Here is a 17,729-nt window from a genome sequence, read left to right as displayed (position 1 = left end):
ATGGAACACAAAACTTGGTGTATGTATTCTTTTTATTCTGTTGCACTGCATGGAACAAAGTGTTTAACTCTGCAGTTAATATATATTACTGAAAACTATGGGGATCCGTTAGACCACTGCTCTCAAGGTGGGTAAACTTAACTGGCTATAATCATGTATCAACAGCAGAAGTGATGCGGGTGAGTTTTCACTTTTTATTTATGAGGAGCCAAAATATGTGAAAAATACACTTTACAATAAATGAATGCTACAAATAGTTTTATAAATATATATTTATCCCCAAAATGTGAAGGATGGCACATTGTTTTCCCCTCCTTCAGAAAGGGCGGAGTCCAGAAACATTTTCCAGGGTATTCAGATGTCATCATTTGTTGATGTTGCTTGCTGGATGTAGTGTTTCATTATAGGCTGATGGACTTCTGAAGATGAGAACTTTCATTAGATTTTTCAGCAGTGTGGAGAACACAAATGATTTATATGTGTCACACTGTTACTATACTGCAAGTACCTTACTGACTTCTGTAGGAAATTACATATGTGTGTCTTTTTAAGGAGCTGAGAAATGAGTGCCACTTACAGTATACTTGCAGTTTCTCAATATTTAAAGCATCGACAGACCAATGAGAAACTGTCTGTTCATATATTCTAAAAAAGGGGGCGCTTAATGCTGACAAGTGGCAATGTTTCTCCCATAGGAAATAATAGGGATTGCGGCTTCTGCAAAAGCCCACCGACATCGTCACTTGTCTGCACTTTCAGTGGGCAGGAGGAGCGCATTTGAAGTGTTTTTACACAGTAAAGACAGTGCGCTCAATAAAACCAAACACGGTTTCTGTTTAGCAACACTTCAAATAATGCCTGCGTATCCTAACCATAACTAAACCTACTCTACCTGGATCACATTGTAAATTCTCACCACTGAAAAGGTGGTAAGACAAACATGGCTGAAACTCTACACATAACCTGTACTTCAGAGATTGGAATATATTGCACTATTGGCAATGCGTCCCTATCAAAATTCAGGTTTATCCCCTGGAACGCCCAGCTAACTCCCACATAATGTCTACATCTACGTCATGTCTTTGCTTTACCTTACTAATAAAGACAAAAAAAACCTCCCTATTATAATAGGAGCTATGTCGATACATGTATGTACAGTGTTTAAATTATATGCATTTTCCTGTATAATGCATATTAATTTAGTATTGTAGAGATTTTAAACATTTTTTTTAACACTGAAAAATAAATAATGTTTCAAATTTATACAATACTTAAAGTGATGGTAAATCCAAGCGTTTAACAAACGCTAGGATTTACCATCACTAAAAATAAAGTCTAGTTTCTGTCATTAATTACTAAAACATGGGTGCTAAACTTGTGCTGAAGTATATCGCTTAAATCAGCGCCTATGGCCGCCCGCGGCACACCACTCCTTAACCAATGAGGTGGTTTCCACCTCAAGCCGTGCTAGGATGTCAGTTGACACGCACGGTTATAGGTGGAAACGTCACCTCATTGTAGAAGATGATTTTAGCAATATACTTCAGCACAAAGAGGGTGAGTTTAGCACCCATTTTTTTAGTAATTGATGATGAGACTTTATTTTTAGTGATGGTAAATCCTAGCATTTGTTAAATGCTTGGATTTACCATCACTTTAAGTTAATATGAATTATACAGGAAAATGCATATAATTTAAACTTTGTATATACATATACTGCTCCTCTAAACTATTAACAACAAACACTAAATGACAGAAAATAAAAAATAATTACAAGTTTTTTAAACTAATTACACCTAATATAATCCTCCTAATAAAATAAAAAGCCCCCGCCCTACCCTATACTAAATTACAACTAGCCCTTAAAAGGGCTTTTTGCGGGGCATTGCCCCAAAGTAATCAGCTCTTTTACCTGTAAAAACAAAATACAATACCCCCCCAACATTAAAACCCACCACCCAATGATCCAATCAGCCAATAGGATTGAGCTCGCATTCTATTTCCTGTTCCAATCAGCCAATAGAATGCAAGCTCAATTCTATTGGCTGATTGCATCAGCCAATAGGATTTTTCCTACCTTAATTCTGATTGGCAGATAGAATCCTATCAGCCAATCGGAATTCAAGGGATGCCATCTTGGATGACGTCTTTTAAAGGAACCTTCATTCGTCTGGTGGACTTCGTTGGAAGAGGATACTCCGCGTCGGCTGGATTGAAGATGGACCCACTCTGCACCGGAAGGATGAAGATAGAAGATGCCGCCTGGATGAAGACTTCTGCCCCTCTGGAGGACCTCTTCAGCCCGGATCGGATGAAGACTTCTGGCCATCTGGACGATCACTTGTGCCCGGCTTCTTGGAGGACTTCGGCCCGGCTGGGTGAAGACGTCTCAAGGTAGGGTGATCTTCAAGGGGTTAGTGTTAGGTTTTATTAAGAGGGGTTTGGGTGGGTTTTAGAGTAGGGTTGGGTGTGTGGGTGGTGGGTTGTAATGTTGAGCGGTATAGTATTTTTTTTTTCAGTTAAGAGGTGATTACTTTGGGGCAATGCCCCGCAAAAGGCCCTTTTAAGCGCTATTTGTAATTTAGTATAGGGTAGGGAATTTTATTTTTGGGGGGGGCTTTTTAATTTTTTTTAGGGGGATTAGATTAGGTGTAATTAGTTTAAAATTTTGTATTTTGTTTTTTATTTTCTGTAATTTAGAGTTATTTTTTTTTCGTAATTTAGTTTAATTTAATTGCAGTTAGTTTAGGGAATTAATTTAATTATAGTGTAGTGTTAGGTGTAATTGTAACTTAGGTTAGGGTTTATTTTACAGGTAAATTTGTACTTATTTTAGCTAGGTAGTTATTAAATAGTTATCTATTTAATAACTATTGTACCTAGTTAAAATAAATCCAAAGTTGCTTCTAAAATAAAAATAAACCCTGAGATAGCTACAATGTAACTATTAGTTATATTGTAGCTATCTTAGGGTTTATTTTATAGGTAAGTATTTAGTAGTGATGTCGCGAACTTAAAATTTTCCGTTCGCGAACGGCGGACTCGAACTTCCGTAACTGTTCGCAAACGGGCGAACCGGGCAAACCGCCATTGACTTCAATAGGCAGGTGAATTTTAAAACCCACAGGGACTCTTTCTGGCCACAATAGTGATGGAAAAGTTGTTTCAAGGGGACTAACACCTGGACTGTGGCATGCCGGAGGGGGATCCATGGCAAAACTCCCATGGAAAATTACATAGTTGATGCAGAGTCTGGTTTTAAGCCATAAAGGGCATAAATCACCTAAGATTCCTAAATTGTTTGGAATAAAGTGCTTTAAAACATCAGGTATGATGTTGTATCGTTCAGGTAGTGTAAGGGTTACGCCCGCTTCACAGTGACAGACCAAACTCCCCGTTTAACGCACCGCAAACAACCGCAAACAGTCCATTTGCACAACCACGAGATAGATAGATTTGATAGATACATAGATACATAGATTAGATAGATAGATCAATAGATGCAATATACATTTGATAGATACGATAGATAGATTTGATAGCTAAATAGATAGATTTGATAGATATATAATTTCCCAGACAGAGAATTACAAGACGTGCCGGCTGGGACCCATGGTAAGGTTCCCAAAGGCAGTTGCAGCCCCAGGGGACGTGTATATGGCATGGATTTTAGGAACCGGGAGATGGAAAAAGATGCTTGGTCGGTCCTCCTACTTCAAATTTGGGGAACTGCGCGTGCAATCTACTGTGGCACCAGACATGAGTGGTGTGTTAAGTAGTACTATTCTGATCAGTTTAATACCTGTTACTATCGGGGGAGGTGTATATGGCATGGATTTTAGGAACCGGGAGATGGAAAAAGATGCTTGGTCGGTCCTCCTACTTCAAATTTGGGGCACTGCGCGTGCAATCATGGCCGGACTTTTAGCCAATGGACATTTGGCCGATGGACATTTGTCCAATGGAAATTTGGCCGAAACACAAGTGGCTGTCACAAAACAGTCCGGCCACGAGATAGATAGATTTGATAGATAGATTGATACATAGATTACATTGATCAATAGATGCAATATACATTTGATAGATACGATTGATAGTTAGATAGATTTGATAGATAAATAGATAGATTTGATAGATATATAATTTCCCAGACAGAGAATTACAAGACGTGCGGTTTGGTGAGGTTACTTCCTTTTGCACAATCGAGTGCAGGTTGGGGATTGCCTTTTGTGCAAAGAAATTTCGGCCGGGTACCTTCTACTGCGGTGTCCCCTATCAGGGGATGTGTATATGGCATGGATTTTAGGAACCTGGAGCTGGAAAAAGATGCTTGGTCGGTCCTCCTACCTCAAATTTGTGGCACTGCGCGTGCAATCTAATGTGCCACCAGATAGGAGTGGTGTGTTAAGTAGTACTATTCCTATCAGTTTAATTCTGTTAAGTGTCTTGTTTTTTGTTTTGTTTTTGAAGCCACAGTGCAGCACCAGAGGCCAGAAAAATTTGGCATGTGCACATGCCTGAAAAATTAGGTATTGTTGCAGCCATTGCTGTAGCAGCGGGCAGAAAAATTGATGTTTGTTTCCCAGGCAGAAAGTGCCCTAAAACATTGCAGCTTGAACCCTAGTTGGTGGCGGATAAGTCACGCAAGTCATCCGGCATTTGAAGATAAAATACAGCAGCGTGTGGACCATTTTTAGCCAAAGGCAGCTCATCTCATCAGGCCTTTTTTACTCGAATGTATCGCCCAATGTCAGTCCCTTCGGGATCCATCCCTCATTCATCTTAATAAAGGTGAGGTAATCTAGACTTTTTTGACCTAGGCGACTTCTCTTCTCAGGGACAATACCTCCTGCTGCACTGAAGGTCCTTTCTGACAGGACACTTGAAGCGGGGCAGGCCAGAAGTTCTATTGCAAATTGGGATAGCTCAGGCCACAGGTCAAGCCTGCACACCCAGTAGTCAAGGGGTTCATCGCTCCTCAGAGTGTAGAGATCTGCAGTTAAGGTGAGGTAGTCTGCTACCTGTCGGTCGAGTCGTTCTCTGAGGGTGGACCCCAAAGGGCTGTGGCGATGCATTGGAGTTAAAAAGCTCCGCATGTCCTCCATCAACAACACATCTGTAAAGTGTCCTGTCCTTGCCGGCATGGTCGTGGGAGTCGGAGGATTACTTTCAGCTCTTCCCCTGTTAGATTCATGTTGTGCTGTGACATCACCCTTATACGCTGTGTAAAGCATACTTTTTAATTTATTTTGGAAATGCTGCATGCTTTCCGACTTGTTGTAATTCAGTAACATTTTTGGCACTTTATGCTTATACCGGGGTTCTAGTAGCGTGGACACCCAGTACAGGTCGTTCTCCTTCAGCTTTTTTATACAAGGGTCCATCAACAGGCACGACAGCATGAAAGACCCCATTTGCACAAGGTTGGATGCCGAGCTACTCATGTCCCGTTCCTCATCCTCAGTGATGTCACTGAAGTTATCTTCTTCCCCCCAGCCACGTACAACACCACGGGTACCAGATAGGTGACAACGAGCACCCTGGGATGCCTGTTGTGGTTGGTCTTCCTCCTCCTCCTCAAAGCCACATTCCTCCTCTGACTCCTCTTCCTCACAATCCTCTTCCAGAGTTGCCGCAGGTCCAGCAAGCGATGCTGATAAGGCTGTTTCTGGTGGTGATGGTGACCACAACTCTTCCTCTTCGCGCTCATCTACGGCTTGATCCAGCACTCTTCCCAGGGCATGCTCCAGGAAGAAAACAAATGGTATGATGTTGCTGATGACTGACTAGGTTTGTCACCTCCTCAAAAGGACGCATGAGCCTACAGGCATTGCGCATGAGCACCCAGTAACGTGGCAAAAAAATTCCCAGCTCCACAGAGGCTGTCCTAGCACCCCGGTCATACAAATACTCGTTAACATCTTTTTCTTGTTGGATCAGGCGGTCGAACATTAGGAGTGTTGAATTCCAACGTGTCGGGTTGTCGCAAATCAAGCGCCTCACTGGCATGTAGTTTCGCCACTGTATATCGGAAAAGTGCGCCATGGCCATGTAGGAACGCCTGCAATGGCTACACACCTTCCTGGCCTGCTTCAGGATGTCCTGTAAGCCTGGGTACTTATGCACAAATCGTTGTACGATCAGATTACACACATGTGCCATGCACGGCACATGTGTCAACTTGCCCAATTTCAATGCCGCCACCAAATTACTTCCGTTGTCAGAAACCACTTTGCCGATCTCCAGTTGGTGTGGAGTCAGCCACTGATCCACCTGTGCATTCATGGCGGACAGGAGTGCTGGTCCGGTGTGACTCTCTGCTTTCAGGCAAGTCAACCCCAAGACAGCGTGACACTTCCGTATCCGGGATGTGGAATAGTACCTGCGGAGCTGGGGGGGTGCATTGATATAGAGCAAGACGCAGCAGCAGAAGAGGACTCAGCTGAGGAGGTTATGGAAGAGGATGGAGTAGGAGGAGTAGAGAAGGTGGCAGCAGGCCTGCCTGCAAGTCGTGGCGGTGTCACCAACTCTTCCTCTGTAGAGCCACGCATTCCATGCTTGGCAGCCATCAACAGGTTTACCCAATGCACAGTGTAGGTGATATACCTGCCCCGACCATGCTTTGCAGACCAGCTATCAGTGGTCATATGGACCCTTGCCCCAACACTGTGTGCCAGACATGTCATTACTTCCTTTCGCACAATCGAGTACAGGTTGGGGATTGCCTTTTGTGAAAAGAAATTTCAGCCGGGTACCTTCCAATGCGGTGTCCCAATAGCTACAAATTTTTTGAATGCCTCAGACTCCACCAGCTTGTATGGTAAAAGCTGGCAGGCTAAGAGTTCAGACAAGCCAGCTGTCAGACGCCGGGCAAGGGGGTGACTTTGTGACATTGGCTTCTTACGCTCAAACATGTCCTTGACAGACACCTGACTTTGGGCAGATGAGCAGGAACTGCTACGGAAGAGAGACGGAGTGGCAGATGGTTGAGAGGGGGCAAGGAGGACAGCAGTGGTTGATGTGGGTGAAGATGCTGGACCAGGAGGAGGATGGCGGCTCTGAGTTTGTGTGCTGCTTCTACTCATGTGTTGATCCCATAGGCGTTTGTGATGTGCAATCATGTGCCTTCGCAAAGCAGTTGTACCTAGGTAGGTGTTGGACTTCCCATGACTCAGTTTCTTTTGGCACAGGTTGCAAATGGCATTGCTGTTGTCAGAAGCAGACACACAAAAAATTCCACACTGCTGAGCTCTGCAATGACGGCATTCTGGTGGTGGCAACAGCATGCGTTGATTGGCGTGCTGTCTGGCTGACCCCGGGTGCCAATGCATGCTGTCTGACTGTGCCACTAGCTCCTTGCGATGACCTCCCCCTGCTTCCAACTCATCTCCTCCTCTCTGTCTCCTCATCTGAACTTTCCCCCTGTTCTTCTTCTCTTCTAGCGGCCATCCACGTGACATCCACGGATGCATCGTCATCATCAACCGCTTCACTTGTATCTGACAAATCAACAAAGGAAGCAGCAGCGGGTACAACATCATCATCACACCGTACGTCCATGTCTGTAATGCTGCCTGACTGAGACATATCACTGTTATCTACATCCTCTCACAATGATGGTTGCGCATCACTCATTTCTTCCTACTGATGTGTAAAAAACTCCTCTGACACATCAAGTGAAGCGGCTGTGGTGCTAGTGTTGGTGGTGGCGGCAGGCGGGCGAGTGGTGGTAACTTGAGAGGTGCCCGAAGATAAGCTGGAGGAGGATGGTGCGTCAAGGTTCGGAGCGGAAGCTATAGAAGATTGGGTGTCCTGTGTTAAAAAGTCAACTATGTCCTCCTCAGAACTTTTCGAGTTCATGGGACGTGGCCTCTGAATACTGGGCATTATTCTACGGCCAAAGGGAATCACAGCACCATGACCACGACGGCACCGGCGGGGTGGCCTGCCTCTGCCTGTCATTTTTTTTTAAATGTACACTTACACTACTGTTAAACAAGATATGAGTGGTGGCACTGGGCAAGTGGGCACAGTATACGCTGTGAGCCTGGCACACACTCTGGCAGGCAGGCAACTGCAATTAGATTACACTAGCAGACTGATGTTTCACAGTCAAAAAAGTTTTTTTTTTTTTAAAAAGTTTTACACTACTGTTACAACAGATATGAATGGTGGCACTTAGCAAGGGGGCCTGGCACACATGCTGGCAGGCAGACAACTGAAATTATATTACACTAGCAGACTGATGTTTCCCAGTCAAAAAAGTTTTTTTAAAAAAAAATGTACACTACTGTTACAACAGATATGAGTGGTGGCACTAGTTGGCAAGTGGGCCTGGCACACACACTGGCAAGCAGGCAATTGCAATTCGATTACACTAGCAGACTGATGTTTCACAGTCAAAAAAGTTTTTTTTTTTTTAATTTACACTACTGTTACAACAGATATGAGTGGTGGCACTTAGCAAGTGGGCCTGGCACACACGCTGGCAGGCAGGCAACTGCAATTAGATTACACTAGCAGACTGATGTTTCACAGTCAAAAAAGTTTTTTTTTTTAAATTTACACTACTGTTACAACAGATATGAGTGGTAGCATTAGTTGGCAAGTGGGCCTGGCACACACGCTGGCAGGCAGGCAACTGCAATTAGATTACACTAGCAGACTGATGTTTCACAGTCAAAAAAGTTTTTTTAAAAAAAATTTACACTACTGTTACAACAGATATGAGTGGTGGCACTAGTTGGCAAGTGGGACTGGCACACACGCTGGCAGGCAGGCAGGCAACTGCAATTCGATTACACTAGCAGACTGATGTTTCACAGTCAAAAAAGTTTTTTTTTTTTAAATTTACAGTACTGTTACAACAGATATGAGTGGTGGCACTTAGCAAGTGTGCCTGGCACACACGCTGGCAACTGCTATTAGATTACACCAGCAGACTGATGTTTCATAGTAAAAAAAAAATATTTTTTAAAAAATGTACACTACTGCTACAACAGATATGAGTGGTGGCACTAGCTGGCAAGTGGGCCTGGCACACATGCTGGCAGGCAGGCAACTGCTATTAGATTACACTAGCAGACTGATGTTTCACAGTCAAAAAAGTTTTTTTTTTAATAATTTACACTACTGTTACAACAGATATGAGTGGTGGCACTTAGCAAGTGGGCCTGGCACACACGCTGGCAGGCAGGCAACTGCAATTAGATTACACTAGCAGACTGATGTTTCACAGTCAAAAAAGTTTTTTTAAAAAAATTTACACTACTATTACAACAGATATGAGTGGTGGCACTAGTTGGCAAGTGGGCCTGGCACACATGCTGGCAGGCAGGCAACTGCTATTAGATTACACTAGCAGACTGATGTTTCACAGTCAAAAAAGTTTTTTTTTTTTAAAAAAAATTACACTAATGTTACAACAGATATGAGTGGTGGCACTAGTTGGCAAGTGGGCCTGGCACACACGCTGGCAGGCAGGCAACTGCTATTAGATTACACTAGCAGACTGATGTTTTACAGTCAAAAAAGTTTTTTTTTAAAAAAAATTTACACTACTGTTACAACAGATATGAGTGGTGGCACTTAGCAAGTGGGCCTGGCACACACGCTGGCAGGCAGGCAACTGCAATTAGATTACACTAGCAGACTGATGTTTCACAGTCAAAAAGTTTTTTTTTTTTAAATTTACACTACTGTTACAACAGATATGAGTGGTGGCACTTAGCAAGTGGGCCTGGCACACACGCTGGCAGGCAGGCAACTGCAATTAGATTATACTAGCAGACTGATGTTTCACAGTCAAAAAAGTTTTTTTTAAAAATTTACACTACTGTTACAACAGATATGAGTGGTAGCACTAGTTGGCAAGTGGGCCTGGCACACACGCTGGCAGGCAGGCAACTGCAATTAGATTACACTAGCAGACTGATGTTTCACAGTCAAAAAAGTTTTTTTAAAAAAAATTTACACTACTGTTACAACAGATATGAGTGGTGGCACTAGTTGGCAAGTGGGACTGGCACACACGCTGGCAGGCAGGCAGGCAACTGCAATTCGATTACACTAGCAGACTGATGTTTCACAGTCAAAAAAGTTTTTTTAAAAAAAATTTACAATACTGTTACAACAGATATGAGTGGTGGCACTTAGCAAGTGTGCCTGGCACACACGCTGGCAACTGCTATTAGATTACACCAGCAGACTGATGTTTCATAGTAAAAAAAAAATGTTTTTTAAAAAAAATGTACACTACTGTTACAACAGATATGAGTGGTGGCACTAGTTGGCAAGTGGGCCTGGCACACATGCTGGCAGGCAGGCAACTGCTATTAGATTACACTAGCAGACTGATGTTTCACAGTCAAAAAAAGTTTTTTTTTTATAATTTACACTACTGTTACAACAGATATGAGTGGTGGCACTTAGCAAGTGGGCCTGGCACACACGCTGGCAGGCAGGCAACTGCAATTAGATTACACTAGCAGACTGATGTTTCACAGTCAAAAAAGTTTTTTTTAAAAAAAATTACACTACTGTTACAACAGATATGAGGGGTGGCACTTAGCAAGTGGGCCTGGCATACACGCTGGCAGGCAGGCAACTGCAATTAGATTACACTAGCAGACTGATGTTTCACAGTCAAAAAAGTTTTTTTTTTTAAATTTACACTACTGTTACAACAGATATGAGTGGTGGCACTAGTTGGCAAGTGGGTCTGGCACACATGCTGGCAGGCAGGCAACTGCTATTAGATTACACTAGCAGACTGATGTTTCACAGTCAAAAAAGTTTTTTTTTTTTTTAAATTACACTTATGTTACAACAGATATGAGTGGTGGCACTAGTTGGCAAGTGGGCCTGGCACACACGCTGGCAGGCATGCAACTGCTATTAGATTACACTAGCAGACTGATGTTTTACAGTCAAAAAAGTTTTTTTTTTTTTTTTAAAAATTACACTACTGTTACAACAGATATGAGTGGTGGCACTTAGCAAGTGGGCCTGGCACACATGCTGGCAGGCAGGCAACTGCAATTAGATTACACTAGCAGACTGATGTTTCACAGTCAAAAAAGTTTTTTTTTTTAAATTTACACTACTGTTACAACAGATATGAGTGGTGGCACTTAGCAAGTGGGCCTGGCACACACGCTGGCAGGCAGGCAACTGCAATTAGATTATACTAGCAGACTGATGTTTCACAGTCAAAAAAGTTTTTTTTTTAAATTTACACTACTGTTACAACAGATATGAGTGGTGGCACTAGTTGGCAAGTGGGCCTGGCACACACGCTGGCAGGCAGGCAACTGCAATTAGATTACACTAGCAGACTGATGTTTCACAGTCAAAAAAGTTTTTTTTAAAAAAATTTACACTACTGTTACAACAGATATGAGTGGTGGCACTAGTTGGCAAGTGGGACTGGCACACACGCTGGCAGGCAGGCAACTGCAATTCGATTACACTAGCAGACTGATGTTTCACAGTCAAAATGTTTTTTTTTTTTTTAAATTACAGCACTGTTACAACAGATATGAGTGGTGGCACTTAGCAAGTGTGCCTGGCACACAAGCTGGCAACTGCTATTAGATTACACCAGCAGACTGATGTTTCATAGTAAAAAAAAATGTTTTTAAAAAAATTTACACTACTGTTACAACAGATATGAGTGGTGGCACTAGTTGGCAAGTGGGCCTGGCACACATGCTGGCAGGCAGGCAACTGCTATTAGATTACACTAGCAGACTGATGTTTCACAGTCAAAAAAGTTTTTTTTTTTAAATTTATACTACTGTTACAACAGATATGAGTGGTGGCACTTAGCAAGTGGGCCTGGCACACACGCTGGCAGGCAGGCAACTGCAATTAGATTACACTAGCAGACTGATGTTTCACAGTCAAAAAAAGTTTTTTTTTTTAAATTTACACTACTGTTACAACAGATATGAGGGGTGGCACTTAGCAAGTGGGCCTGGCACACACGCTGGCAGGAAGGCAACTGCAATTAGATTACACTAGCAGACTGATGTTTCACAGTCAAAAAAGTTTTTTTTTTTAAAATTTACACTACTGTTACAACAGATATGAGTGGTGGCACTAGTTGGCAAGTGGGCCTGGCACACATGCTGGCAGGCAGGCAACTGCTATTAGATTACACTAGCAGACTGATGTTTCACAGTCAAAAAAGTTTTGTTTTTTTAAAAATTTACACTACTGTTACAACAGATATGAGTGGTGGCACTTAGCAAGTGAGCCTGGCACACACGCTGGCAGGGAGGCAACTGCTATTAGATTACACTAGCAGACTGATGTTTTACAGTCAAAAAAGTTTTTTTTTTAAAAAATTACACTACTGTTACAACAGATATGAGTGGTAGCACTTAGCAAGTGGGCCTGGCACACACGCTGGCAGGCAGGCAACTGCAATTAGATTACACTAGCAGACTGATGTTTCACAGTCAAAAAGTTTTTTTTTTTAAATTTACACTACTGTTACAACAGATATGAGTGGTGGCACTAGTTGGCAAGTGGGCCTGGCACACACGCTGGCAGGCAGGCAGGCAACTGCTATTAGATTACACTAGCAGACTGATGTTTCACAGTCAAAAAAGTTTTTTTTTTAAAAATTTACACTACTGTTACAACAGATATGAGTGGTGGCACTTAGCAAGTGGGCCTAGCACACACGCTGGCAGGCAGGCAACTGCAACTAGATTACACTAGCAGACTGATGTTTCACAGTCAAAAAAGTTTTTTTTTTAAATTTACACTACTGTTACAACAGATATGAGGGGTGGCACTTAGCAAGTGGGCCTGGCACACACGCTGGCAGGAAGGCAACTGCAATTAGATTACACTAGCAGACTGATGTTTCACAGTCAAAAAAGTTTTTTTTTAAAAAATTTACACTACTGTTACAACAGATATGAGTGGTGGCACTAGTTGGCAAGTGGGCCTGGCACACATGCTGGCAGGCAGGCAACTGCTATTAGATTACACTAGCAGACTGATGTTTCACAGTCAAAAAAGTTTTGTTTTTTTAAAAATTTACACTACTGTTACAACAGATATGAGTGGTGGCACTTAGCAAGTGAGCCTGGCACACACGCTGGCAGGGAGGCAACTGCTATTAGATTACACTAGCAGACTGATGTTTCACAGTCAAAAAAGTTTTTTTTTTTTAAATTTACAGTACTGTTACAACAGATATGAGTGGTGGCACTTAGCAAGTGTGCCTGGCACACACGCTGGCAACTGCTATTAGATTACACCAGCAGACTGATGTTTCATAGTAAAAAAAAAATATTTTTTAAAAAATGTACACTACTGCTACAACAGATATGAGTGGTGGCACTAGCTGGCAAGTGGGCCTGGCACACACGCTGGCAGGCAGGCAACTGCTATTAGATTACACTAGCAGACTGATGTTTCACAGTCAAAAAAGTTTTTTTTTTTAAATTTACACTACTGTTACAACAGATATGAGTGGTGGCACTTAGCAAGTGGGCCTGGCACACACGCTGGCAGGCAGGCAACTGCAATTAGATTACACTAGCAGACTGATGTTTCACAGTCAAAAAAAGTTTTTTTTTTTAAATTTACACTACTGTTACAACAGATATGAGGGGTGGCACTTAGCAAGTGGGCCTGGCACACACGCTGGCAGGAAGGCAACTGCAATTAGATTACACTAGCAGACTGATGTTTCACAGTCAAAAAAGTTTTTTTTTTAAAAAATTTACACTACTGTTACAACAGATATGAGTGGTGGCACTAGTTGGCAAGTGGGCCTGGCACACATGCTGGCAGGCAGGCAACTGCTATTAGATTACACTAGCAGACTGATGTTTCACAGTCAAAAAAGTTTTGTTTTTTTAAAAATTTACACTACTGTTACAACAGATATGAGTGGTGGCACTTAGCAAGTGAGCCTGGCACACACGCTGGCAGGGAGGCAACTGCTATTAGATTACACTAGCAGACTGATGTTTTACAGTCAAAAAAGTTTTTTTTTTAAAAAATTACACTACTGTTACAACAGATATGAGTGGTAGCACTTAGCAAGTGGGCCTGGCACACACGCTGGCAGGCAGGCAACTGCAATTAGATTACACTAGCAGACTGATGTTTCACAGTCAAAAAGTTTTTTTTTTTAAATTTACACTACTGTTACAACAGATATGAGTGGTGGCACTAGTTGGCAAGTGGGCCTGGCACACACGCTGGCAGGCAGGCAGGCAACTGCTATTAGATTACACTAGCAGACTGATGTTTCACAGTCAAAAAAGTTTTTTTTAAAAAAAATTACACTACTGTTACAACAGATATGAGTGGTGGCACTTAGCAAGTGGGCCTAGCACACACGCTGGCAGGCAGGCAACTGCAACTAGATTACACTAGCAGACTGATGTTTCACAGTCAAAAAAGTTTTTTTTTTAAATTTACACTACTGTTACAACAGATATGAGGGGTGGCACTTAGCAAGTGGGCCTGGCACACACGCTGGCAGGAAGGCAACTGCAATTAGATTACACTAGCAGACTGATGTTTCACAGTCAAAAAAGTTTTTTTAAAAAAAATTTACACTACTGTTACAACAGATATGAGTGGTGGCACTAGTTGGCAAGTGGGCCTGGCACACATGCTGGCAGGCAGGCAACTGCTATTAGATTACACTAGCAGACTGATGTTTCACAGTCAAAAAAGTTTTGTTTTTTTAAAAATTTACACTACTGTTACAACAGATATGAGTGGTGGCACTTAGCAAGTGAGCCTGGCACACACGCTGGCAGGGAGGCAACTGCTATTAGATTACACTAGCAGACTGATGTTTTACAGTCAAAAAAGTTTTTTTTAAAAAAAATTACACTACTGTTACAACAGATATGAGTGGTAGCACTTAGCAAGTGGGCCTGGCACACACGCTGGCAGGCAGGCAACTGCAATTAGATTACACTAGCAGACTGATGTTTCACAGTCAAAAAGTTTTTTTTTTTAAATTTACACTACTGTTACAACAGATATGAGTGGTGGCACTAGTTGGCAAGTGGGCCTGGCACACACGCTGGCAGGCAGGCAGGCAACTGCTATTAGATTACACTAGCAGACTGATGTTTCACAGTCAAAAAAGTTTTTTTTAAAAAAATTTACACTACTGTTACAACAGATATGAGTGGTGGCACTTAGCAAGTGGGCCTAGCACACACGCTGGCAGGCAGGCAGGCAACTGCAACTAGATTACACTAGCAGACTGATGTTTCACAGTCAAAAAAGTTTTTTTTTTTAAATTTACACTACTGTTACAACAGATATGAGTGGTGGCACTTAGCAAGTGGGCCTGGCACACACGTGGGCAGGCAGGCAACTCCAATTAGATTACACTAGCAGACTGATGTTTCACAGTCAAAATTACACAGGCAAACAACAAAAAAAAATGTTCTAGCCCTAAAAAGGGCTTTTTGGGGTGCTGTCCTTACAGCAGAGATGAGATGAGTCCTTCAGGACTGTAGTGGACACTGAATACACTAGCCTAGCTATCAATTTCCCTATAAAATCAGCAGCAGCTACACTATCCCTCCTCTCACTAAGAATGCAGGATCAGAATGAATCTAAAATGGCTGCTGTCCAGGAGCTGGGAGGGTCTGGGAGTGTCTGCTGCTGATTGGCTGAAATGTGTCTGCAGACTGTGAGATACAGGGTCAAAGTTTACTCAATGATGATGATGAATACGGGGCAGATCGAACATTGCATATGTTCGCCCGCCGCGGCGAACGCGAACAAGCTATGTTCGCCGGGAACTATTCGCCGGCGAACTATTCACGACATCACTAGTATTTCGTTTTAAATAAGATTAATTTATTTAATTGTAGTAATTTTATTTTGTTTTATTTAAATTATATTTAAGTTAGGGGGGTGTTAGGGTTAGACTTAGGTTTAGGGGTTAATAAATTTAGTATAGTGGCAGAGAAGTTGGGGGCGGCAGATTAGGGGTTAATAAAAGTAGGTAGGTGTCGGCGATGTTAGGGACGGCAGATTAGGGGTTAATAATATTTAACTAGTGTTTGCGAGGCAGGAGTACGGCGGTTTAGGGGTTAATACATTTATTTAAGTGGTGGCTATGTCCGGTCAGCAGATTAGGGGTTAAAAACTTTATTTAAGTGTTTTTGATGTGGGGGGGGGCTCTGTATAGGGGTTAATAGGTAGTTTATGGGTGTTAGTGTACTTTTTAGCACTTTAGTTAAGAGTTTCATGTTACAGCGTTAGCCCATAAAACTCTTAACTACTGAATTTTAAATGCGGTAGGAGTCTTGACAGGAGAGGCTGTACCGCTCACTTTTTCAAGCAATCGTAATACCGGCATTAGGAAAATCCCATTGAAAAGATAGGATACGCAATTGATGTAAGGGGATTTGCGGTATGCTAAAATCGCGGAAAAAAAGTGAGCGGTACATCTGTACCTGCCAGACTTGTAATACCAGCGGGCGTTAAAAAGCAGCGTTGGGACCCCTCAACACTGCTTTTTAAGGCTAATGCAAGACTTGTAATCTTGGCGATATTTTCTTGTATTAAGAAGGATGACACTTTGCTGTTCCCTGTATTACCCTGTGTGAAGCAAAACATTGTGTCATCCTTCTGCATTGCGAGGGGAAGGTTGTATATTATTCTGGTGGTGAATAAGGTCAGTCTCTGGCTCCTACTTATTCCTCTTACCCCATCTCCCAAATGTAGGGTACTCAGAAGTAAACAACACTAAACAAATGGATTAAAGCATTTTCTTAACACAGTTTTATTTATTTTTTATTCTCCATCATTGACCCATAGCTCATGAAAACTTTCTATCTCTACTTTGCCTCAGATTAACTGAACTTTTGTTGCTTATCTTCTATCCAGAGATGAACTGGATCCAAAAATTCCTGTCGACTAGTCATACTGTTCTGAATATTATGCAATTACAGCCAATGTTTCAATATTTTCAAATTAATGGTAATACTTTGTGTTTAGTTAAAATGTTATCCTCATTTAACTTCTGCAGAAGCTCCTTTTTCATTAAATTGTATTTTCTGTTTGACGGTTTTTTTACCATTAGTTTACAAAATTATATTATTGGATCGTAATGATTTTTTTTTAAATTATGAGTGAATTTACAAAGAATTCTAGTTGAGCAGTTAACACCTTCTGAGTAACTGATGAATAGATTGGAGAAGCAATAAACATTTTGTGTATACATCACTTTAGAAACACCGTAGAGGGAAATAAAAAAAAAGATCATAAGTAGCGATGATGCTCCTTAGAGTTTGTGACAAGCAATTAGACATTATTGAGTATGATGCCGCCCGATGCCCTTGGTGCCTCTTATTCTTTGGAATGTTCACATTTGAGTAAGTGCAGACAAAAATAAAGTGGCACAGAGTGAAATTTGTCTGCTTTTTTTCAATAACCTTCAAGCTTTTTCTGGTGTGTATAATGGCTTAAGTCAAATTTAATATGCAAAATAGAAAAAGTTTGAATAAAAGTATTTTTCCAATATAATTAATATAAGGTAAGTGGCAGCTTACCTGGTTTGTTGCCTGGAACCAGTAATGCAGAGAATGTGCAACAAAAAGTTTTCAGGATAACTGTAGCATAATCCGTAGATAAGCATGGGGGAAAACCAGGTATCAAAGCAAAGGGATAACGTGGTTAGGTAGTAGACATGTACTTTTTGTTTCGAAGAACTTCGGAAT

The sequence above is a fragment of the Bombina bombina genome, chromosome 1, assembly GCF_027579735.1.
Source record: "Bombina bombina isolate aBomBom1 chromosome 1, aBomBom1.pri, whole genome shotgun sequence".
Lineage (NCBI taxonomy): Eukaryota > Metazoa > Chordata > Amphibia > Anura > Bombinatoridae > Bombina > Bombina bombina.
The sequence above is the reverse complement of the archived record's forward strand: the minus strand, read 5'-3'. Positions refer to the sequence as shown.